General features: G+C 36.8%; 2 protein-coding genes across 3 annotated transcripts in view; one reads left to right on the top strand and one right to left on the bottom strand.

Annotated features, from left to right (window-relative positions):
- Positions 1–24,651, bottom strand: part of LOC126779134 (probable chitinase 2) — a 155,138-nt gene that overhangs the window by 20,247 nt on the left and 110,240 nt on the right. The gene's annotated exons all lie outside the window — the stretch shown is intronic.
- The window catches only part of LOC126779087 (probable chitinase 2), a 90,255-nt gene that overhangs the window by 34,479 nt on the left and 31,125 nt on the right, over positions 1–24,651 (top strand). The window lies entirely within an intron of this gene.

The following is a 24,651-nucleotide window of genomic DNA, read 5'->3' as shown; positions in this document are numbered from 1 at the left end:
TATATATTTTTATATAGTATAGGTAAGCGATCGAGCATATGGGCCACCTGATGGTAAGTGGTCACCAACGCCCGTAGACATTGGCCTTGTAAGAAATGCTAACCATCACTTACATCGCCAATGCGCCACCGACCTTTGGAACTAAGATGTTATGCTCTTGTGCCTTTCATTACACTGGCTCATTCACCCTTCAAACCGGAACACAACAATACCAAGTACTACTGTTTAGAACGGTAGAATATCTGATGAGTTGGTGGTACCCACCCAGACGAGCTTGCACAGAGCCCTACCACCAATAATAATTATAATTTTATGTAGAGGCTATATAAGGCGCATAGGCGATGTAAGGGATGGCTAATTTTGCAGCGCCAATTTCGCGCTGGTGACCACTTACCATCAGGTCTATTAGCGGCAATTTTATGGCTACAATGAATTCGTATCTGTTGCATAACAATCTCCACAGATCAGTGTATCAATTTTCGCATATTACAAAGGTCGTGATCACAAGAACCTTGTGGTCATCCACTGTCCTTTACATACTAGTGTAGTTACGTGACTTTACGTGACATTTGCTGACTGGCCAATTTGGCAATATTTTAATTAACCACCGATATAAAAAAAATCATTCCATTCATTCCATTCGTTTGGGAGCTACAATGTCCCATACACAATTACATACATACCTCAAAACACATATACAATCGAAAAATTTCAAGGGACTTTTTTTTATTTATATAATTTAATGTAATAACATATTATATACCTACTTTTATTTTAAGTAACACATTGATCTTATTACATAATATCAAAAACATAAATTTCAGATATCGTAAATTAAAAAAATGCGTTTAAATAATTTGAAATTAGAATAATAAGAAAATGCGTTCAGAATTATTTCAAATTATTGAAATAAATGCAAGTTGTTTTTTATTAATCTTTTTTTATGATAGTATGACAGAGACGTATCGTATGATTGTAAATTACATTGTGTGTTAGTTATTACTATAATCTTAAACCATAGTATCAAAATGCATAATTAAAGATAAAAAAGTATATATAACTTGCATGTTGGCAGAAAATCTACGTAAACAAATAAGTCAAAGTCAAAGTAAAAATCTTTATTCAATATAGAAGCGTTACACTTTCTTATAAATTGATTGTCATAAATCTACCACCGGTTCGGAAATAAACACCTCAGACCTGAGAAGAACCGGCGAAAGAAACTCAGCGGGATTCTTTTTTTTATATCTCATCCTTTACAATAATTTTCCTGCTTCCCGCTTCCTTCTTAAGTCCACACGAACTGGTTCTCGATGTCACCGCCTAACTGTGACATCAATTCCATCGCAAACAAAGAAATTTGGCAACTCCTTTCTTTGTCGCATTACCAAAAAATGGAATTTCTTACCAGCTCACGTATTCCGCTCCTCTTACAACCCGGGTTCCTTCAAACGAGGCGTGAAGAAGCATTTTACGAGCCGGCAAAGCGAATGCGGCTAGTGCAGAACGTTTTTCTCGTCTGTACTGGCTGTCGTCGCGTTTGGACTCTACTACCACTTACCATCAGGTGGAGTAGAGTCATTTGCCCTCCCGGCGAATATAAAAAAAAATAAGTAAGTAGTAAATTGATAAGTAAATAAACAACAGTATAATATATATTAAATAATGAGAACATGAAATTCACGTATGTGACATCAATAATATAAGCTTAAAACGGATGCAACTGCGAAGCGCAGCCACTTATACAATAAATACCAATATTATAAATGCGAAAGGAGCTTTTTCTGCCTGTCAGCCATTCACGGCTAGAACGCTGAACCGATTTTGATAAAAATGGTATGAACCAAGCTTGAACCCCGAGGAGAAAGGTTACTTTTTTATAACACTAGTAGTGTTATATACAAGTACTAAAACTTTCTCCAAAACGCGTTGCATTTTCTGATATAAGTTTTATATACTGGATTAGTAGTTTAATTAGGCATAGCAAAAAAGTCTCATTTATTAATAAAGATAATAAATATCATTGAATTGTAATTTGAACCCAGATGTACGTTAAATAATCCGTAATAAAATCATTGTGTACTGTTACTTGTCCTAAAGTCGTTTTAAGAATGGGGAACAAAACGAAATGCCAGAGGGCGTTTCTATCACGATATGATTCAAATGCCTGCTATGTATCATTATCAAGGGCGAAAAGTTTAATAAAATGATAAAAATTGCTTAATAAAAACCTTTACTACATAAAAAATATTATATAAATATCTATATATATATATATATATATATATATATATATATATATATATATATATATATATATATATATTTGATGAAGATATCACGTCATAAAACTAAATGTTTCGAAGAGTTTAATAGTAATATATAACATACGTACGAACTCTTTACTCAAAGTATGAAAAATTGCTATTAAAAAACAAATAAAAATAATTGAACTGTCGTTACTTTAGACAACTATTAATAAAAATACAGGTAAATCAGCCTGGAGACGTTTTTGCGTTTGTATTAAAGTAACACACACATTGGCTAAAACCGAAATAAACCAGTTTCCGCTGGATACCACGTGCCCCGAACGCATAAGTAGCGTGTCATGTTTATTATTATTTTTTTACCAAATAGTTCATTAGAAAATGGGGGAAACTGAAGTGTCCAAACTGATTAAGCTATAATAGTCATTGTTTGAAAAAGAAAAGGTTTTATGTAATAAAAAATAATTATGCAGTTACTGAAACTAACTGAATTTCTAAACAGTACAGTACAACATATAACAGCCTGTTAATGTCCCACTGCTGGGCTAAACTTCCACTCCCTTTTTGAGGAGAAGGTTTGGAGCTTATTCCACCACGCTGCTTCAATGCGGGTTGGTAGAATACACATGTGGCAAAATTTCAATTAAAGTAGACACGTGCTGGTTATCTCACGATGTTTTCCTTCACCGTCAAGCACGAGATGAATTATAAACACGAATTAAGCACATGAAAATTCAGTGGTGCTTGCCCGGGTTTGAACCCACGATCATCGGTTAAGATTCACGCGTTCTAACCACTAGGCCATCTCGGCTCACTCGAATTTCTATAACGGCTACCAATCTGGACCAAAATATTTGGTGCACAGGTGACAGTGTAAACACATGTGTACTACTGTCCATCACCTCCATATACTAATGAGAAGGAGACGCAGGACTTACACCATGACACGATATCCAAAGCACGAGTCTTTACGAAAATAATTATCTAACTCTGAGCGGCTATTAAGAAAACCCCTAAAACTTTTTATTTACCCAATCCATGGATTTGAAACTCAATCAAAAGGAATCCTTCATTATCGAGTTAACTTTATTATTCTTTTTAAAAATAAATAGGGGTAAAATCGCAAGATCATTATAGTTTTTTTTTCTAATCAATGTAGCCAGTAATGACGCATATGCAAGTAAAGGAGAACCAGTATCTTCATATGGTATACAGCCATAAACGTCACCAGCTCACCATCAGCGTTCAGTAACGTCGATATAGCTTTAATGTTATTAATCAAATAAATTCTTTTTTCTATAGAGAAAGCGTAATACTGATAAAACAATTTCATTGATTGTATATTGTTTAAATAATTATCTAGTACTTTTTATTATTTTAAATGTATTTAAATTTAAAAAAAAATTTGAAAAACAAAAGTAATAGACGTGACTAAGCGGGAACTTTTCAAAAGGTCAGTTATATTTTCGCAGACGTCAATGGATTGTTTTTTTTTTTTTATTTTATATAGCAAAGGTTGCTCACGATATCATATTTAATATGCGTTGATATATAAAAATGATTTATTTATAAATTTTTACGTAAACATGTTTTTTTTTTTTTTTTAATAAAATAACTAAAATGAAAGTATCCGTGATTTCAAAATAACTGCCTCTTTTTCTTTCTGCCGCTATTTGTGTGTTACCAAATCTTGTTTATACCGCTACTACTGCTAGCTAATAATTTAAATATATTATATATATAATTCAAATATGCAGTATGTACGTACGTTAAAATAGCAGATTTTGACGGATTTTCGACACAGACTGAATTCGACGCTGACGAAGCCGCGGATTTTGCTAGTTACAACAAATACATATAACTTAGTACCCTTCACCTTAGGATTTGTATACTCCCTAACAGCCTGTGAATGTCCCTCTGCTGGGCTGCTATTATGACATACCGTAACAGCCTGTGAATGTCCCACTGCTGGGCTAAAGGCCTCCTCTCCTCGTTTTGAGGAGAAGGTTTGGAGCTTATTCCACCACGCTGCTCCAATGCGGGTTGGTGGAATACACATGTGGCAGAATTTCAGTGAAATTAGACACATGCAGGTTTCCTCACGATGTTTTCCTTCACCGTAAAGCACGAGATGAATTGTAATCACAAATTAAGCACATGAAAATTCAGTGGTGCTTGCCCGGGTTTGAACCCACGATCATCGGTTAAGACTCACGCGTTCTTACCACTGGGCCATCTCGGCTTTTTTTTTTTACGCATTTTTGTATACTGTGGATCGGTAAACGCAGCATAATGTGTCTTTTATCCAGGTGGACCCATGACCGAAAAAAGGCGGCGGGACCCGACTGGATACGAAGAGAGCCGAGAGATTTAGCGCCACTTGGGAGAGACCTATGTCCAGCAGTGGCTAACCATTGGTTGATGATTATGCTTACCTAGCTATCAGTATATCTTACATATACTTTTATGACGTCATTTAGATAATGAATTGACACATACTTGCCAATTTTTTTTTTAAATATAATTCACGCAAGATTATGATCTGTTTACATATAACTGAACCATTTAAATACCTCCTGACATTTTAAAAAGATATTAAAAAAAAAAGATACATAGGACTTTTTTATTAAATGAATATCTATTATAGATATTAGTTATAATAATAACATTAGTATAACCTTAGGTTATTTCTAATATTACATCTGAAAGTAGTTTTAACCTAATGCACTGCGATACGAGATCGACCTCTCACTTATTCCACCTTAAACATGTCGGTTTGTGAAATAAAAAAAAAACTTGTTAAGAACGACTTATGTTTTAATATCGAGTGTTCCATATTTAAATTGTATTTATTTGGATCTCCAACAGTTGTATATAACACATATACGAAACACTTTTTTACATTAAATTAAAACGAATACGCCATTCCATAACACAATTAAAAAATAAACAAATCAAAAATAAAATAAAAATAGAAATATTTAAATAAAGAACAAAAACAAACATAGAAACAAAAGGTAGTAACTAATTAAATTTTTAAGCAATTTAACAGTTTATACTAAAAGAAACATCATTATCTAAACAACAGTATAATATTGCTTAGTTTGATATATATTTCTGTTATATTAATTCTTGGATGAATGATAGCTGGACCTCGTGTAGGAACTGAGTGAGTTTGTATTTCAAAAAAAAGAGTAAGTAATGAGTTTCTTGCTGGTTCATCTCTGTAGAATCTACATTATCTATATAAGTATGTATTTACAAAAGAAAAGTAGTCTATGTAGTATATCAGTTGTCTGGTTTCCATAGCACAAGCTTTGTTTAAGCTTAATTTGGGATTAGATGGCCGTGTGTGAAAAATATCTCCGGATATTCTACCGTAAAACAGCAGTACTTGGTATTGTTGTGTTCCGGTTTGAAGGGTAAGTGAGACAGTGTAATTACAGGCAAAAGGGACATAACATCTTAGTTCTCAAGGTTGGTGGCGCATTGGTGATGTAAGCGATGGTTAACATTTCTTACAATGCCAATGTTTTATGGGCGTTGGTGACCACTTACCATCAGGTGGCCCATATGCTCGTCCGCCTTCCCATTCTATAAAAAAAGGATATTATTATTACATTCCGAACCGGTGGTAGCGCTTCACGATTCATAAGTACTTGTAAAAGTCTATTTGAATAAAAACATTTTGATTGAGATTAAAATTATATTCGGTCGGGAGGTTTCATTGGTGGTAGGGCTTTGTGCATGTTCGTCTGGGTAGGTACCACCCACTAATCTACCGCAAAACAGCAGTACTTGGTATTGTTGTGTTCTGGTTTGAAGGTTGAGTGAGCCAGTTTAATTATAGGCACAAGGGATATAACATCTTAGATCACAAGCTTGGTGGCACATTAGTAATGTAAGCAATGGTTACCATTTTTTACAATGCCCATGTCTATGGGCTTTAGTGACCACATACCATTAGGTGGCCCATATGCTCGTCCGCCTGCCTATTATATAAAATAAATAAATAAAATATCGAGAGAAAACCACTTATGATGGACCTCTATCCAATATAGGTTTAGAGCAGCGTCGAGTAGAATTTCCAAACCTTATTCTTAAAAGTTGATGTATAAGCTTAACTAAGTTAGTCTTTCCTATAGGTGTTTGTGAATGACGTCAGACGCGACATGCCTCGTCAAAACTTACGAAACGTTTTTCATTGTGTGTCGTTAATAAATTTACTACCCGTAAGCAAAACGAATCGTTGCTTGACTTGTAATAAGTAAAGTATATCATTACGCTATTATGTCAGAAACCGGAAGTTCCATTTTAATAATCTATTTTTATTGAGTATATAAAATTTAATCCATATCTAATCGTTGATTATAAATAACGATAATTGATTATAATTGCTTAACGGTGAAGGAAAACATCGTGAGTAAACCTGCATGTGTCTAATTTCATTGAAATTCTGCCACATGTGTATTCTACCAACCCGCATTGGAGCAGCGTGGTGGAATAAGCTCCAAAACCTTCTCCTCAAAAGGGAGAGGAGGCCTTAGCCCAGCAGTGGGACATTAACAGGCTATTACTGTTACTGTTACTGTATATAATAATACCCAAATAATAATGCACCAAAATTTTGAAGGCACAATTTTTTACATTTTACAAAGGAATTCTAACAATTCAAATTTAATACGACCTCGGTACGGTATGCGCGACCCGCTCTCTTACATGATGATAATATTATAATGTATTTCTTTATTTTGGCAGGTGAATATATTTAGCTAACTTTATACCGAGGGACTGTTCATGTAAAAAAACCTTTTATATTCGTTACCATTTCGATCAAAGGTCGGCACCCTAAACTAAAAATTTTTACTTGATGGTAGGGCTTTGTAAGTCCATCTAAGTAGTTAACACTCAGATATTTTAGTAATATAGTATTTTTGTGTTCTCATTTGAGCCAGTGTAACTAAAGACAATTGACATCTGAGTTATCAAGATTGGTGGCGGATTGGTGATGTAAGGATTTGTTAATATTTGTTACAGCGCCAATGGATAGTGGTGCCCACTTAACATCCCGTGACCACTTTGCGAGTCCGTTTTTATATCAAAAGCAAATCCTACGCTGTCTTGGATCTCTTACAATCTAGCACTAGGCTACTTTTTGCATGATATCGATGATTTCGTATGCCGGGACGGAAAACGGCATGATGCTATGTCGTCATGCCTTTACTGTCTTGTGTGTATGCGTATATGCTTCGTATATAATATTATTATCTATTTGACATGTTTATTAAATGGTATTTCTTTAAAATATAATTAATTTATTCAATAACCATTCAATTTCAATGTTTCACATTTGCCGGACGTCCCGTGACGGTCATTTGCATTTTCTTTGATTAAGTTATTTGAGCCGATGGCGCAGCGGTGAATAATCGTAAAATTTAATGTAAAGTCACCGCCAGTTTGGACTATAAATTATAATATAACGTAAGCTTTTGAATATTTTTTTCGAAATTAAAGAAACAAATTGTTTAATACTATAAGCAATAGTGACCTCTTACTATCAAGTGGCCCATTTGTGATCTCGTAGAATAGCACGCGTGATGGTGATGCCGAGATGGTCTTGTGGTTAGACGCGTGATTCTTAACCGATGGTTGTGGGCTCAAACCCGGGCAAGCACCACTGAATTTTCATATGCTTAATTTGTGTTTATAAATTAAATTCATCTCGTGCTTGACGGTTAAGGAAAACGTCGTGAAGAAACTTGCATGTGTGTAATTTCATTGAAATTATGCCACATGTGTATTCTACCAACCCGCATAGGAGCAGCGTGGTGGAATAAGCTCCAAAACCTTCTCCTCAAAAAAGAGAGGAGGCCTTAGCCCAGCAGTGGGACATTAACAGGCTGTTACTGATGGTAATTACTTATAAAATCGAATTAAAAACATATCTATGATGTACTTAAATTCCACACGCACGAATAATTCAAATCGATATTATAATTAATCATTAATTATAATCGATAATAATCGATACATCGAAAACAAAAGTCGATAGTTATTGATCAACCTCATTTTGACATTTCAATGCTACTGATATAATCGCGCTATCGCAAACGAGATTTATATAGAGCTTAGATGCTTGTTAACTATTATTATGTTATATAAATAATAAATAAAATTTATCCTTACTATATTTTATTTATGACGAAAAAGGTTTTATATTATCTCTATATAAATACTAACCCTGGCCAGCAGTTACACTATGTTATTTTTATTTAGAACTTGTTTTCACACATGTTATCGGTAATTCAAGCTTCTTTTATAAAAAATATCATCAATGGCTTAAACGTAACAGTGTAACATACAGACAGAGAGAGTTATGTTACTTACGAATCAATAATATTAGTATGTGCGGGCTAGTAAATTGGAGTGTAAGTAATCACCGCCGCCCATAGATATATTACCCATTGACACTGTAAGAAATATTAACCATCACTTACGTTGCCAATGCGTCACCAACCTCGGGAACTGGTTAACATTTCTTACAATGTCAATGTCTATGGGCGTTTGTGAGCACTTACCATCAGGTGGACCATATACTCGTCCGCCTATACCGACCGATTCTATAAAGAAAACGATCGTCTCTCTAGTACGTTGATTTGTGATGAGTTTGAAGGAGCAGCGGCGATGTGTGTGCCTGGATTAGTCGGCTATTGATTAAACAAGACATAAAAAAGAAGAAACGAGTTTACAAGTATTATATAAAATATATAAAAGAAATACCATCGATTGACTCATCACGAGGTCTCCGAAACTATAGGTCTAATTGATTTAAAATTTAGCATAGTTACTCCTTTCATGACATTGATTCTATCTATCATTATTATTTCAGACTCCGATGTAAATTATGGACTTTTCAACGACTACCTTAGGCTGAAGAAAATGGATTTAAGCAACGCGAGATTTGGTCAGCTCGTCTATTACCATAGATGTTGTCAATGTCCTGTCAGCTTATGAGGTTGAACTTATCAGGTTATTTTTTTCGATTTTATTTATATAGCTGTTAATTTAACTGTATATTCTGACTATGATTTTACTACGAGACTAATGCACTTTACTTTAATATTATCCTTAATATTATACGTAAATATTAATGCTTGTGCTCAAACAGAGGTTTTAGCTCTCATAACCCGATGGGACGGCAATCCAACACGACCGGAAAGAGTTCAGGTGCAGGACCAATGGCTTTACGTGCTTTGTACACACTTCCAACTTTCAGACTCCGGGCTGCTACTGAGAATTTTCTAGCAGAAAAACCCAATAACTTTTTATTGGGTTTATAACGAACTGGGAATAGAACCCAGGATCTTCGGGTCTACGGCCTTACATCTAGCCACCAGATCAACGAGGTAGTCAGATCCATAATATCATAAATGTAAATAAGTTTGTTTGTTGTTACGCTTTCACGTATTAGCTACATAAACGATTAACAACGTCATGAAATTTTGCCTACTCGTTGTCAGGGGCATAGAAAAGGCCTCTTACGCTGAAGCCAATAATTGTTACTATTTTTTTTTTGTATAATTTATTCCCTTATTTTATTCATTAAAATAAAAAATAAAAATGACAACAACTTAAAACAAAAAAAGATTTATAAAAATATTCTTGCAAGTTTTTAAATTAAGAATTTCTTATTAATTAACAATTTAAATAATCAAATGTCTTGTCTTGTTACTAATTAGGTTAAAATATGATTTCTGACAGGTCAGAGAGCGTAGGCGTACAAAAATGATTGACATTATACTTATTTAGAAATTGTAGCACACATTATGCAATAATGGCCTTATACTTTAACCATAGCAAAGGCTAAAAAAATACGTTTATTGTTTCATTCTTTCGTCAGAAGGTCACTGGTCAGATTGACCCTAGTTTTTATTTATTTAAGTGTTGGCATGAATTACTACACCGATTGTTATGTGCCTTCTAATTTTAGAACAACCGAAAAAAAAATTGTGTCCGCCAATAAAGAAAATATTATATTATTTGTCATTCTTGTTTTGAGTTAATTGAAAAAAAAAACTAAAACAGTAAATTACAAAGGTATGCGTTTTTTAAGGAGTATAGATTACCAGGTAAACTTATACTCCCTCATAGCCAATTGTGAAATAATAATATAAATTTTTATATGTCGACGTAAAATCATAAAACTCTTTCCTAAATCTTAATTATGTTGATTATTAGTAAATTAATTTACAAGTTTATTTTACTAAGTAATGTTATGATTAAAATATATGATTTGACTAATATTAAAAAGAAGATGTAATGGTTGAGTACTCTTTTAAGAAACGAACTTTATTTTTCCTTATTTGTTAAAAAGTTAATCATTAAATTAAAAATTCAATTGTAAAACTTTTTATGATATTATCTGGGTCTATAAAAAATATTATATATCTTATATTATCTGGATTTATAAAAAAAAAACACATCATTGTTTAGTTAATTTGATTATTACATTTAAGTAAATAAGTTGCAATATTTTAGATATCATACAACGGCAAGTTCCAAGCAACGGTGTTAACCACCGTTTGTTGTTTTTAAAGATGTTTTGCTTAATAATTTGATCCTATTTTACGTTCTAAATTCTAAATGATTGCTAAAATTAAACTTACAATTTATAAGAAACAATGGTAATTTTTGTTAATGAATTTCCGTAACATATATATATATATATATAATATATATATATTAATATATATATATATATATATATATATATATATATATATATATATATATATAATATATATATTAATAGTAATAGTTTTCAATTTTACTCTCAGTCGGCAAACTTTGTATGCAGTTTTAAAATGTTTTTATTATTAGTTTTTTATTCTAAAAAAGCAGTGTTTAAATAATTCTTAAAAATTGTTTCATAATTTAATAAATTAAAATTGGGTTGCAATAACATTTTTAACTTTAAATTCATTATTTTAAAAGTGAGTGTATTAACTGAGTGACGGCCATCTTGAGAGGATAGCCGTCGCTGAGCGCCGCAGGCGATGGTTGCTAGAGGGGTCAAAGGGAATTCGAGGACTTTACTTTTTGGGCAATCATCGTCGAGGCAAGGTGTGGATTCACTGTGTGAGTACAACTCAGATTTTATTAAGAATAAGGAAAGTGTTATACATTGTCCGTGGTTTTCATTAATTATTTTATTAAATTCGCATTCGTATATCGGACAACACCGTATCTATAGATTCGGTTAGAGATCCTAATCCGTTATATGTATCACAAATAAGACATTTTTTATTTTTTATTGATATCAGGGTAGATTTACTTTCAGCTAAGTAGCAGACTAAAAATAATACGATTTTTTTATTGTGAAAATATGTTTTTTTTTTATTGGATTAAACTTGATGAAAAAGTTCAAGCTGATACAAAACTTAAAAATAACCCAAAAACAATACTTAAATTAAAATATGAAAATGAAACGTTTCGGCACCGTATGTCATGACATGTAAGACGCATTGGTTGAAGACTTTCGTCTTCAAACATTGCGGTATAGACGACTTGAGGACTTGACGAAGGTTGCCAAATGCTGCCCATCCCAAGCGAATTCTTCGATCGGCTTCCTTCTCGAAGTTGTTCCTACCGACTTGTATTATCTGTCCTAAGTAGGTATATTCACTAACAACTTCGAGAGGTTTCCCCTCGACGTATATCGGTCCCGGCACGACATGCCTATTGAACATGACCTTGGTCTTGTCCAAGTTCATACCGAGACCGACACACCGGGAAGACTTGAAAACAAGAAATATAGATTATTTATAGTTTTAGAGAACTGAATAAAATAGTAATATCGGAGGCCCAACCGTTTCCATTAATAGATGACATAGTAACAAAAACAAGAAATTGTAAGTATTATACAACTCTAGATATGAATTCTGCGTTTTGGTCTATTCCCTCGAGAATAGAAGACAGGAAAAAGACTGGATTAAGAAACACAGGAAGGACATTTCCAATGGACTTGTCTATCATTTGTATTAAAAACAGCACCTGCAATATTTCAGAGGATCTTAAGCAATATACTTAGAAAGCATAAACTTACAGATTTTGCTGTAAATTATATAGATGATATTCTAGTATTTTAAAAAATTTTTGACCAATATATTCAACATCTATAACAGCTGTTAGACGCAATTAAAACATAAGGCTTTAAATTGAAATTCACGAAATGCACGAAATGCCTCAGATACTTTAAAATATCTGGGACATATTATACAAAATAATTCTATAAAACCATTAAAACATAATCTAATTTCAATAAAAAAAATTCCCAAAAACAGAAATAAGTGACAGTTTCTAGGGAAAATAAATTATTATCATGAATACATTTCAAGAAGTGCAATTCCAAAATTAAACTTTTAAATAATAATATAAATATACTTTTTATCATAGCAACAGGATTTCATGGACTTCATGTTATTATTAGAACAATTTTTTTTAATTGCTTGTTTTACTCGACATTTAAATAATCACATCTCAAAAAAATCATCATTTTGGATTTGAAGCTGCTGCATGATATTGACACTTTGTAGATGTTGTCTGATTATTCCTTTATATTTCTATTTACCGATGAGGAAATTAACTACTTATATAATATATTTAGAATATTTGACTTCCAATCAAAATATTAATATTTTATTAATATAAATTCCATAACTTCTAAAGCGTTTCGTATGCTAGGATTTGTGCTGAGGATTTCCAGAGAGTTTAAGCGTGTTTCAACTTTTGCTCTTTTATAGTATAAATCATTTGTGAGACCTATTCTAGAATACGCTTGCACTGTCTGGAATCCACAGTATAGTAAATATATAGAATTCATCGAAAATATTCAGGAAAAGTTTTTAAAATATTTAAAATTTTCGTCTATAAATAATTTGAATCAAATAGAAAAGATACCGACAACTGAACAGAGACGACTTGAACGTGATATGGTGTTTTTATATAAATTGATCCACAACATATTTGATTCCCCTTATCTCCTTTCTAAAATAAATATCAAGTGTCCTCGCCCTGGTAGTCGCAATAAATCTATTTTTGATTTTCCATTGACAAAGACTAAATATGCAGCAAATGCATTTATTAATAGATCATCTAAACAGTACAATAACACATTTATTGAATGTGATATATTTCATCTCTCCCTTAAAAAATTCAAACTGCAAGTAAAAGAAATATTATACTCTCAAGAGCCTTAATTTACTCATGCATTTTTAATTAATTAATTATAAATTGATTATTTATTATTAAATTATGTTTTCTTGATTTAAAAATTAAATTTATATTAAATTAAATTATATAAATGAAATATATAATTTCATGCACCTATTAAATATAAAAAATGTCTTGTTTTGTAATTACTTATGATTAATTTATAAATGGAAACTGTTTTGGTTTATGAATTGTTTTATATTTTTTATTTTATTGTAATTATTTCACTGTTTGTTTCCTGTACACTAAATAAATAAATAATTGTTATTTTACTTTTTTCATCATTAATTACTACTATTATTTCTAATTTATTTATAATAATATCATTTATTATCTCAAAAACATCATTTATAGACCGAGAAAAATGTTCCCCATTCGAATGCGGATTTGATCCTATATGCTTAGCACGAATTCCATTTTCTTAGTTAATTTTTTTATTTGATATAAAACTAGCTTTTTCTTTATTATTATACTTTTAATTGGAACTTTTAAACTGAACTAATTAAAGGATCATAGTTTATAAAAACATTTGATTTGCATACAATAAATATTGTTATGCATCATTATCATCATCATCACCAGCCGAAAGACGTCCACTGCTGGACAAAGGCCTCCCCCAAGGATTTCCACGTTGGCCGATCTTGCGCTGCCCGCATCCAACGGCTTCCCGCGACTCGTTCTAAGTCGTCGGTCCACCTTGTAGGGGGCCTGCCCACGCTGCGTCTTCCGGTTCGTGGTCGCCACTCGAGAACCTTTCTGCCCCAGCGGCCGTCGGTTCTGCGAGCAATGTGCCCCGCCCACTGCCACTTCAATTTAGCAATTCTTCGGGCTATGTCGGTTACTTTGGTTCGCCTGCGGATTTCATCATTTCTGATTCGATCTCGCAGAGAAACTCCGAGCATAGCCCTCTCCATTGCCCTTTGAGTGACCTTGAGCCTTCTTATGAGGCCCATTGTGAGCGACCACGTCTCTGATCCATAAGTCATCACTGGCAACACACACTGGGATGAGATGATATCGTGTAGCTTCCCGAACGCTGCCCAGCCGAGTTGAATTCGACGATTGACCTCTTTCTCGAAGTTTGACCTACCTAGTTGGATGGTCTGACCTAGGTAGACATAGTTGTCTACAACTTCGAGTGCAGAATTTCCAACCTTGACTTGAGTGGGTGCAACATGGATGTTCGACATGATTTTCATCTTGTCCATATTCATTTAGACCCACTTGTTGGGAAACCCTGCTGAGGTCATCGAGCATAGTGCCGAGGTCTTCTAAGGTCTCGGCCATAATTACGATGTCATCGGCAAATCGAAGATGAGTGATGTACTCGCCGTTGATATTGATGCCAAGTCCGTTCCAGTCCAGAAGCTTGAAAACATCTTCCAATGCAGCGGTAAACAGTTTCGGACATATCACGTCTCCCTGTCTTACACCTCTCTGCAGTTGGATAGGTTTTGAGTTCCAATCCTGGAGTCGGATCGACATGGTGGCGTTCTCGTACAAGCACTTTAACACCCTGATATACCGATAATCAATTTGGCACCTTTGAAGAGAATTCAGCACGGCCCAGGTTTCGATCGAATCAAAGGCTTTCTCATAGTCCACAAACGCTGAGCAAAGTGGCTGGTTATACTCCTCAGTCTTCTGTATAACTTGCCGCAGCGTATGTATGTGGTCTATGGTGCTAAAGCCTTTCCGGAATCCGGCTTGTTCGGGTGACTGGAAGTCGTCAAGCCTTTGCTCGAGACGATTCGTAATGACTCTCGAAAACAACTTGTAAACATGACTCAGCAGTGAGATGGGCCTGTAATTCTTCAGAAGGGTTTTATCACCCTTCTTAAAGAAAAGTACCACCACACCTCTGTGCCATGCTTTTGGCGTTTGACCTTTGGCAATGACGGAGTTAAAAAGCCTCTGAAGAGCCCTGAGGATCGGTGTACCACCCGCCTTCAGAAGCTCGGCTGTAATACCATCATCACCAGGTGCCTTGTTGTTTTTGAGTTGTCCGAGAGCCATTCTAATCTCGAAAAGACTGACGTCCTGAAAATCTTCAGTGTAGTGTCGGGTTAGTCTTGCTCTGGGATCTGCAGCATGACTACTGACAGGTGATTGAGCTGTCGTGTACAGCTGACCGTAGAACTTCTCAACCTCTTCCATCAGCTCAGATCTTGACGTGACTATTCTGCCATCCTCAGTTTTCAGCCTTGTCAGTTGACTCTGACCAACAGACAGATCTCTGGCGAACACTTTAGAGCCTTTGTTCCGCTCGATGGCCTCTTTAATGCGCATTGTATTAAATAGGCGAGTGTCGCGAGTTAGAGACTTTGAAATCTGTCTGTTGATCAGCCGATAGCCGGCAGCATCAGCTGGGGACGTCAGAATCATTTTCCGTCTTTCCTCCATAAGCCGTAGGGTAGAGGCAGAGATCTTTTTGGTTCCTTTTGTACGGCTGGTCTTGAAGGTCTTAGACTCAGCCGTACGGACAGTTTCCACAAGCCTGTCGTTGTATGTGTCCATTTCCTCGCAGTCTGGTAGGCAATCGAATCGGTTTTGGAGTTCGAGCTGAAAGGCTTCGGGATTTCGGATTTGAAGAGGTGATGGTCGGAGCGTAGACTTCATCAGTCGGGACCTCTGGAGTTTAACATTGATATTTAAAGAGCCTCTTACGAGTCTGTGATCGCTCCCAGTTTGACTGCATTGATCACGGAGACGTCGCGAGCGAGCGAGTATTGCCGCGATGGGTGTTGGTCCGATTGGAGACGGCTGTTGAACCAATGCCGGGGGAAACTGTATTGACCTGCCGGACAGGGAGACCCGAAGAAACGGCTGTTCCGCTGGCCGCCTGTGGCATAGTACAGGGGCCCGAGCGTGCCTAACCAGCTCGTGAGGCTGCCCCACCAGGCCACGCATAATCTCGGGGTGGACCGTCGTGCCGGTTGGTGACCGGTAGGTGGGGTCCCGGCGGCCACTTCCGGGGGGGTTCGGGGGCCCTTCCGTCCGGCGGGTCAGTGTATTTTTCCTGTTGGCAACCACTTGGGGAAACACGCCTCCACACTTTGCCCATCCCTATCGTGGCAATACATCGCTCGCTTCACGTCTCTTTTCCATTTTATTTTTCCCAAATGGCGCAACAAAACAGAAATAACGGTCGTACAGCGGTGCACACCCCCACTATACCCTCGCTGTTTGAGGTCGAGTTCTCTAACATCCGAGGACTCCACACTAACCTCAACGCTGTCCACCACCATCTCGAGACAGCACGGCCAGCAATGTTGTTTCTCACGGAGACACAAATACTCCGTCCTGCCGATACCAGCTACCTTAATTATCCCGGCTACACGCTTGAAGAATCCTTCAAAGCGAAAGCCGGAGTATGCTTGTTCGTCAGGACGGATGTTTGCTGTCACCGACTGCGCTGCTTGGAGGACGCCTCCTTCTCCATGTTGGTGGTACGTGTGGACCTGGTTCGTCAGAGCCGAGTCTACGTGTGCCTCTACAGATCCCACAATGGTGACTTGGAGACAAGCTGATTATTTGACCATCTTAGTCGGGTGGCAGATGCTGCGCAAGAGCAATTTCCTAACGCGGAATTGGTGTTTTTGGGGGATTTTAATGCTCACCACGAATCCTGGCTGTAATCCCTCAAAACTGACCATGCTGGAAGGACTGCTCATGCTTTTGCTCTCACACATGACTTGAGCCAACTGGTTGATCAGCCCACCAGGATCCCAGACATTGATGGGCAAGCACCTTCTCTACTGGACCTTCTGCTGACTTCTCACCCGGTGGCATATCAGGTTGTGGTTCAGGCTCCTCTTGGCTCTTCGGATCACAGCCTAATGTCTACCAGAGTGCCACAGGCCAAGCTGCCGCCACTAGCGGTATGAAAACGTCGCGTTTGGCACTATAAGTCGGCGGATTGGGACAGTATGCGCGATTACTATGCGTCGGTCCCTTGGAAGGAACGTTGCTTCAGTGGGAATGACCCGACAGCTAGTGCCGCTGCTGTTGCTGGCGAGATCATGCTGGGAATGGAATACTACATTCCTAGCTCAGATCTCGTCAGTAGGAGTACGCGTAACCGTTGGTTCACTCGTGAATGTGCCGATGCTGTATCATCTAAGCAGGCGGCATATCGCAAGTGGATCAACGGCTGCATTAGCGGGGCATCTAACATTGACTTACTGAAAGCAAACTATAATAAAAATTCCAAGTTCTGTAGAAAGGCATACACGAGAGCGGATGCACAGCGCATTGTACAGATCGGTCATGACCTTGTTTCGCATCCTAGGGGCTCCCGTAGCTTCTGGCGTCTGACCAAGTCTGTGCAAAACAATTTCTGCCAACCTTCGCTGCCACCGCTCAGAAATCCGGACGGATCGCTAGCTCACAGTCCACAAGAGCAAGCTGATCTCCTGGCTAAACTCTTTGCCGACAATTCCGTCATCGATGACTGTAGTGCACTGCCACCTACAATACCTGCATGTGGCTATACGATGCCTAACATTAAAATCAGGCAACGTGATGTGCGTGCGGAGCTGCAATCACTTGATGTACGGAAAGCTAGTGGTCCCGATGGAATACCAGCCATAGTGCTGAAGAAGTGCGCAGCGGAGCTGTCTCCTGTGTTAACGCGCCTGTTCCAACTTTCTCTCTCTTCGGGAAGTGTGCCGGAGGCTTGGAGAAGAGCTAATGTGCAAGCGGTTCCCAAAAAAGGGGATCGGTCTGACCCGGCAAATTATCGGCTAATAGGTATCACCTCAGTACATTGTAAGGTGATGGAACGGATTTTAAACAACCAACTGATCCATTACCTAGAAGATCACTCTTTAATTAATGATCGTCAATACGGGTTTCGACCAAAACGGTCCACAGGTGATCTTCTAGCGTATGTAACGCACCTCTGGGGTGAAGCTATCGACAAGCATGGAGAATCGTTGGTTGTCAGCCTCGATATCTCCAAGGCTTTCGACAGGGTCTGGCACAGATCCCTGGGGGTCCCCCAGGGATCTGTGCTATCTCCCACACTCTTTCTTTTGCATATCAATGATATGCTCTCTCTTGGGAACATACATTGCTATGCAGACGATAGTACAGTGCATGGTGGATACCACGGACGCGCAGTGGCTGGGCGAGTGGAAATTGAGGAGAGGCGGAAGAATCTTGTCATTGAACTCGATAGGACGTTAGAGCTCATCGCCAAATGGTGCTCTGATAATCTTGTTGAGTTTAATGCCAAGAAAACACAGGTATGCGCTCTCACAAAAAATGCGCGAAAAAGTCAACATTTTCCCCTCTTCCCTCCCTCTGTGGTACTCCGCTGGTGATGCAAAGCAAAATCGCCATGCTGGGGATTGACGTTCGCTGCGACCTTAGTCCAAGGGATTACATCGAGGCTGTTATAAAAACAGCTTCACGGAAACTCGGAGTTCTGAACAAGGTGCGGCGCTTTTTCACGCCACAACAACTGTGCCTGCTGTACAAAACACAGGTACGGTCTTGCGTGGAATATTGCTCGCACCTTTGGGATGGCTCCGCTAAGTACCTACTTGAGGCCTTGGACCGGTTGCAGCGACGTGCCGTACGAATTATTGGCGACGTAAAGGTCACAAACACCCTTGAACCTTTACAATTGCGTCGTGAGATAGCAGCACTGAGCGCTTTCTATCGACTGTATCACGGCGAGTGCTCTGAGGAATTATTCTCTCTAATTCCTGCTTCCCCCTTCCTTCTTAAGTCCACGCGTGCTGGTTCTCGATGTCACCGTCTAACTGTGACATCAATTCCATCGCGAACAAAGAAATTTGGCAACTCCTTTCTTTGTCGCACTTCCAAAAAATGGAATTCCTTACCAGCTCACGTGTTCCCCTCCTCTTACAACCCGGGTTCCTTCAAACGAGGCGTGAAGAGGCATCTTGCGGGCCGGCAAGGCGAAGGCGGCTAGTGCAGAACGTTTTTCCCGTCTGTACTGGCCGTCGTCGCGTTTGGACTCTACTACCACTTACCATCAGGTGGAGTAGAGTCATTTGCCCTCCCGGCGAATATTAAAAAAAAAAAGTCATTAAATATTTGTCTTCTCGTCGACAAGATGAAGTCTATCTCATTCTTGGTTTTCCCATCAGGGCTCACCCAGGTCCATTTACGCTGACCTGGCTTCTTGAAAAAGGAGTTCATCATAAAGAGTCCTTCTCCATAAAGTCGGCCAACATCTGGCCCCGAGGGTTGCGGTCTCCAATTCCATGAGGTCCCACCTTTAACTCATCACCGAATCGTTTGCCCAGCTTCGCGTTAAAGTCCCCCATTACAACAGTGAAATGTATCTTGTTGGTATGTATGGCTTTAGATAAATCCTCATACATGACCTCAACCTCTTCGTCGGAGTGTGTCGAAGTCGGCGCGTATACCTGTATGACCTTCAATGAATACCGCTTGGTGATTCTGAGTATAAGGTACGCCACCCTAGCCGACACGCTCTCGATTTTCACAACGTTGTTAACGAGGTACTTGTGGACTATGAACCTTGAGACAGTTGATCGCCCTCTCGGAAATAGAGAAGGTTACCGGATTTCAGGATCATCGTATCCTCCCCCTGTCTTCGGACTTCGGATAATCCGACGATATCCCAGTGTAACCTGCTCAATTCTTCCTCCAATTCGATGATCTTCTCGTCGGTCCGCAGTGTACGCGTGTTATATGTTGCCAGAGCCAGAGGTCGTCGGTGTTGGTAAAACGAAATCTGCCTGGGATTCTTAGCACCCCCTGCCCCGCCGTTACCACAGCTGTTACCAAGGCTAGGAATAGGAGGGCTGCCGGGGAGTAGGGGCCGTGGTTTAGTTGCGCGAATCATGAGGGGATATGCCATAATGGCCACGCTTGGCAGACGGGTTGGCGATCGCAGTAAGTTAGTCATAGTACTCAGAGAGACGCTGCTGCCCGTTCTCTGGTGTATATTCCCTCGGGTCGACTTCTATGCCCCCCACGGGATGAGATGGGGTGGTGATATTCGTCGCCGTCACCACACGGCAAATTGTTATGCAATTCATCTTAAATAAGAAGCAATATTGCATTCAATTTCAACTTAAAAGGTAAAGTATATATATACTCCTTATTTATTAATTGAAACTAAATTAGAAAAAAAAAACTAAAGCTTAAATAACTATGTTTTAAATTGTTTTAATTATAGCAAGCGCGACATAAAATCATGTTTGCGCCGATACGGCCATTCTGATGAACAGTGCGTGCTCAGCACTTGTTCACACCTGTAACAAGAAATATTAGTAATTTGAAAAGCGTATTTGTGATACGTTATTAGTAACAAATTTAAGTATTCATGTTGAATTATTATAATTAATAATTTGTGAAACTGCTTCACGTCTCGTTACACTAGCGATAAATACATGAATTATTATATTAGGATTTATCTGTCATTGGTATTACTGAACGTCTCACTACGTCATCAATTTAGTTTTTAGTCATATTAACAGTTATGTCATTTGTAGTTGTAGTCAATTTTTTATTGTACGTCTCAATACGCTGAGATACGCTAGAATACGCTCATAAGTCCCTTATGTTATTGAAACGAGTGTATTTGGTAGAAGATGATTTATTAATGACTAATTAGTGCAACGATCTTAATATTTATACGCCATCTGACTTACATACTACTTATTACACTACACCTCGGGGGGTGAATTGAAAAAAAAAATGTTTTGATACATTTTTTTTTTTAGGAATAGGTACATAATAATTGAATTTAGGTTTTAAATGGTTTAGTTCTATTTTTATGGACAATATAAGGCTTATTACATTTTAAAATTTTTACATTTAGTCCTAAATCTTCTAAAATTACAAATGGTCCAATCCACTGTGTGTCCAGTTTATTTGCCGTTTCATTTTTAATTAAAACTAGTTGTCCATTTGTATAAGTTACATTATTTGTATATTTATCGTAATTACATTTACGATTTTGTTTGCTTAAAATTAAATTTTCACGAGCATCTTGCTGCGCTACTTGTAACTTAAACTTAAGATCTAAAGCATAATTATCTGGGTTATATAATGGTTCAATATATTGACTTACCCTACAAGGTATTACACTAGGTCTACCAAAAACTAGCTCGAATGGTGTGTATTTCGTTTCTGTGTGAACAGTATTATTAAAACTAAAACACCAAAAAGATAACCATTGACTCCAGGTGTCTTTCTGACCATCACACTGAATGCGTAAGAAAGCACCTAATTTTTTTTGCGAATTTTCAAGTGCACCGATAGATTGGTGGTGATAAGCTGTAGAAGTCAATTTTTGTATATTTAAAATTTTACATACCTGTTCCATTACAGTAGATACAAACTCTGTCCCACGATCTGTAGCTATGGTGTTTGGTATCCCGAACCTTAATATAAAATTATTAACTAATGCTTTTGCTATACTTACCGTGTCCTTATTTTTTAGAGGATAGGCCTCTACGAACTTAGTCAATTCACATTGAAGTGTTGAAATGTAGCAATTGTCTTCAATGTCCTTTTGCAAAGGTCCTACGACGTCAAGATAGATCTTTTCAAAAGCATGTGAAGCCGTTGTAGTTATGTCCATGGGCGCCTTGACATACCTACTATGTTTCATTTTTTGACACTGAACGCACTTGCTAACAAATGTTTTAACATCTTTATCCAAGCCTGGCCAGTAAAATTTTCTTTTAATATTATTTGTCATTCTACGCACACCTGCATGACCTGCGGTGGGTAGTAAATGAAAGTCATGTAATATGTATTTTCTTTCTTCCCCATCATATATTCTTTTAACTCCTCTTAGAACATAGATACGTGGACCACTCCAGTCCTTACGTTCTTTCATTTCTTTTAACAATTATTTTATGATATTTTCAATTTCATTATTCTTTACTATGCATAGTTCATTTATTTTTCTAGTTTTACAAAATTCTCCTAACTTAGTCACAAATTCGGCTCGCGTTAATTGTGCCCTAAAGTTAAGATTAATATATAATATTTTTCTACGTAGACTATAAATAAAACATTCTTTCTCTTCGTATAAATTATCATTATTTTTCAAATTATTTAACTCCTCCTTATTTATAAAAGTCATTTCCACTGAATCATTTGGTATCTTTAGTACCTCAACTACTCGTGGTTGATTACTAATTTTAATTGTATTATCCTGCTCTACTTTATTTTTTAAACGCCTCTTTTGGCCTCTAGTCATAACTAACAATATTTCTTCGTTCATTTGTTTTAAAGTGTCCGATGTTATGCTAATTCTAGACAAAGAGTCCGCTACGCTATTATCCTTACCTTTTACATATATAATTTTAAAGTCGTATTCTTCTAGTGCTAACCTAAACTTAAGAAGTCTACTTGAGGGGTCTTTCATTGAGAATAGATATAACAAAGGTATATGGTCTGTCATAATCGTAAAAGATCTACCGTATACATATGGTCTAAAGTATTTTACTGCCCACACTATAGCAAGTAACTCTTTTTGAATAGTGGGGTAGTTTGTTTCGGCTTTATTAAGAGGTCTGCTTGCAAAAGCTACCGGTTTCATATTTTGATTACACAAAACAGCGCCAATTGCTGTACCTGAAGCGTCAGTTTGAATGACGAATTCATTATTTTCTGAAAAATCGGGAAATTCTAATACTGGGGGACTTGTCAAAGACTGTTTTAATTTTTCGAAACTTTTTTGACACTCTTCAGTCTAAACAAATCGTTCATATTTTCTCGTTAATTTATTTAAGGGATATGTTATTTCGGCAAAATTTTTGATAAATTTTCGATAATAATTACAAAACGCTACAAACCTTTTAACTTCGTCAGTATTAGTAGGTATGGGATATTTTTGTAGGATTTCGATTTTTGCAGGGTCAGGTAAAACTACATCTTTTGAAACTAAATGTCCTAAATAAAAAATTTCTTTCTTCAAAAAATTACATTTCTTGGGATTAAATTTTAAATTAACTTTTCTTAGCCTTTCCATAACGTCAATCAAATTTTTATTATGTACGCTCAAATTTCTTCCAAATACAACTAAATCATCTAAATAAACAAAACACTTATCAAATGTTAACCCTGACATTGCAACTGACATGGCTCTGCTAAAAGCGCTAGGGCTAGTCTTAAGACCCATTGGTAATCTTTTCATTTGGTATTGACCAGTGTTTGTCGTAAAAGCCGTGTATTCCCTACTTCGTTTATCTAACTCTACCTAGTATAGTAACTTTGATTAAGATCTAAGTGTGAGAAATAGATAGAACCACAGAGAGAGTCTAAAATTTCATTTATATTTGGCAAAGGGAACTTATCGTCGACAATGCAGTCATTAAGTTTCCGATAGTCGATAACAAGTCTCCACTTTTTATCACTATCATTTTTTTTCGGTACTAACAAAATTGGACTTGATCACTCGCTCTTAGCAACTTCTATAATGTCATTCTTAAGCATTTCTGTAATTTGATTATTAACTTCATTTTTTAAAGAATGGGGTAATCTATACTGCTTAACATATACCGGACTCGTATTTGGTTTCAAAGTTATTGATTGTTGATAAATATTGGTAGTATTTAATTTATCGCCTGGCAAAAAGAAAACATCTGAATACTTTGCACATATATCCTGAATGGATTTGCGCTCCTCTGTATTGAGGTGATTTAAATTTAAAATGTTTAATAAAGCTTTAGCCCTATTTAAGTCATTAGCAGTTGACCTAAAGTCGCATAACTCATAATCTTGAATCGAATATATTTCCGGTTGAAACATTGGCAAAGTAACATCATGTTCATTGGTATTTAAAATTTTAACAAGTAATCTGTTATTTCGTATCCTACTGATACAACCTGCAAGGAAAACGTTATCAGCTAATTGCTGACTGTGGATAACAAAGTCATTTTCCGAATCATTATCCAAAAGTAAGTAATGAAATGATTCACAGCGCGCAGGTATAAGTAAACTTTCATTAGAATAATTCAACGAATCATAAAGTGGTAAGGAACATTCCATTCCATATTTGTTTAAGGTAATGGAATTGTTATCAAAGTTGATACTTGATACGTACCGACACAGAAAATCTAAACCTAAAATACCGTCAGCCTTTAAAGGT

Source organism: Nymphalis io, chromosome 28, assembly GCF_905147045.1.
Source record: "Nymphalis io chromosome 28, ilAglIoxx1.1, whole genome shotgun sequence".
NCBI lineage: Eukaryota > Metazoa > Arthropoda > Insecta > Lepidoptera > Nymphalidae > Nymphalis > Nymphalis io.
Note: the sequence above shows the minus strand (reverse complement) of the source record. Positions and strands in the feature narration are given on the sequence as shown.